The following is a 2485-nucleotide window of genomic DNA, read 5'->3' as shown; positions in this document are numbered from 1 at the left end:
ATAACTCTTCTGCATAGTTATTATGTCTCTCTTAGACAACTAACATCTAGATATATTTAGTTTCCTCTCTTTGGGAGCCCTCAATTTCTTGGTTGCTTGCCCCGTTGTCCTCCGCACGGGTCCCAAGCAAATGGCAATCCTATGCCACCTTGCATTTTCTACTGATATCAAAATGTGGGGTTCTCCTTTCTTAGTTAAATGTCATCCACTCTTGTTTCTTTGGTCCTTGGGAGAGTACCAGACATCCTCAGGTATCAGACTCACCAACTCGGAGGTCTCTCTCATTACCTCACTTCAGCTTCCCAGGTAAGTCTCTCTCCAGGACTCTTCTTCCATTCTCTTCTCTCTGCCATCTGTTGTTTTTTTTCTTGTAGTTTCTCCCTATTTCTTCTAGGTTTCTTTCTGCTCTTTTGAGAAACTAATTCTGGACTCCGTTCCCCTTTAAATCCTTCAAGCTGTTTCCTGCCTCCCTTGCAGCCGGCACTCCCCTTGCTCCCTCTGCACATGCTGCTGTTTGTTTTTGTTTCCTTCCGGGTCCCCCTCTCCTCCATCCCGGTATTGCCGTTCCTTTCTCTCCTCGGACTCATTGCTAAGGTAAACTCTCTTTTTCCCTTTGCTTCCCCAGACTTGTTGCCCTGTTACATTGGGCCACCCCACACCAGGGGACTTTCTTGGACATCTCTGACCAGAGACTTGCCCAGCCCAAAACACGGTTTGGCCGTGCCAGGCTGCCAACACACACCACCCCCCAGATGCTGTGCTACGTATATGGACACAAATAAGGAACTGGATTTTTGGCTGGGATTAGAGTTAGAAATCCTTCTTGGCCCACCTCACATCATGCCTCTGCGGCACTGGGGGACTCTCCTGGACGCCTTTGGCCAATGTCTGCCCCAGTCCAAAGCACGGCTTGGCTGTGCCAGGATGCCAACTGTCAGTCCCACATTCCCACTGTACAAGCTTATATATTTACTAAAAGGAACTGGCATTTCGGCTGAGATTACAGATTAAAATACTTTCTAAGCCACCTGACACCATGCCTGTGTGTGACTAAGGGACTCCCCTGGACATTCCTGATGAGAATCTGGCCCATCTCAAACAATGTTTTGTTCATGCCAGGCTGTCAACTGGCAGTTTCCTCATTCCCACCGTACGAAATATATCAGCTCAAATGAGGAACTGGGATTTGGGCTGAGATTACAGATTGAAATCCCTTCTGGGCCACCTGACATCATGCCTCTGTGGCACCTGGGGATTCCCTTGGATACCCCTGACCAGAGTCTTTCCTAGGCCAGAGTGTGGTTTCTTCTTGCCAGGGTACTAACTGGCAGCCCCCCATGCCCAATGCAGTAAGTGTACAGGCTTGGATAAGTAATTTCTTTTGAACTGAGATTACAGATGGAAATCCTTTCTGGCCCACCTGACACCATGCTTCTCCGGCACCTGGGTTCTCTCCCAGACCCTCCCTGACCAGAGTCTTGCCCAGCCCAGAGCATGGCTTCCTTGTGCCAGACTGTTAACTGGCAGCTCCCCATGTCCACTGCACTAAGTATAATGGCTCAAATAAGGAATTTCTTTTGGGCTGGGAATAGAGATGTAAATCCTTCTCAGGCCACCGCACAACATGCCTCTGTGGCACCGGGGGACTCTTCTGGACACTCATGACCAGGGTCTTCCCTGGTCAAAAGAGTGCTTTGGCCATGCCAGGCATCAATTTACTCCTCATCCTCATGTGCTATTTGCTACCAATAAGGAGCTGCCCTTTTGTTGGGATCATGGGGCAAAACCCTCATGGTAGTATAGCCCAGGTCACTTGGGTGTGTACTCCCTTCTCCAATTGAAGGGAATTGTTAGCTGGCAGGTGTGCTTTGGGAGAATCACAGACGGCTCAGTTTCCCTCCATCCCTATAGAAGAAGGCCAGGACAGTCAGGGGACTTCCCCTGGCACGGATCTTTGAGAACTCGTGGCGCTCTGGTGTAGTGCCCAAAGACTGGAAGAAGGCCAATGTGGTGCCTATCTTCAAGAAAGGGAGGAAAGTGGATCCGGCAAACTATAGGCCCATCAGCCTGACTTCTATCCCGGGGAAGGTCTTAGAAAAGTTTATTAAAGAGGCCATCCTTAATGGACTGGATAACAACAACATCCTGAGGAAAAGCCAGCATGGGTTTGTTGCAGGTAGGTCTTAGATTCATAGATTCATAGATGTTAGGGTTACATAGTTTCTAGGGTCGGAAGGGACCTGAACAGATTATCAAGTGCGACCCTCTGGGCAAGAACGAGTGCTGGGATCAGATGACCCCAGCTAGATACTCATCTAACCTCCTCTTGAAGACCCCCAGGGTAGGGGAGAGCACCACCTCCCTTGGGAGCCCGTTCCAGACCTTGGCCACTCGAACTGTGAAGAAGTTCTTCCTAATGTCCAGTCGAAATCTGCTCTCTGCTAGCTTGTGGCCATTATTTCTTGTAACCCCCGGGGGCGCCTTG

The 2485-nt window shown here is 49.7% G+C and overlaps 1 protein-coding gene across 1 annotated transcript in view; it reads left to right on the top strand.

Moving 5' to 3' along the window:
- The first annotated feature begins 544 nt into the window (after positions 1-544).
- Positions 545-2485, top strand: part of LOC102381672 — a 17586-nt gene continuing 15645 nt past the window's right edge. Inside the window, exon 1 of the mRNA XM_025215789.1 lies at positions 545-594. The gene's annotated coding sequence lies outside the window, so the exon portion shown is untranslated. The remainder of the gene's footprint in view (positions 595-2485) is intronic.

This window comes from Alligator sinensis, unplaced genomic scaffold (assembly GCF_000455745.1).
Source record: "Alligator sinensis unplaced genomic scaffold, ASM45574v1 scaffold650_1, whole genome shotgun sequence".
Taxonomy (NCBI): Eukaryota; Metazoa; Chordata; order Crocodylia; family Alligatoridae; genus Alligator; species Alligator sinensis.
This window is presented reverse-complemented; position numbering and strand designations above follow the sequence as displayed.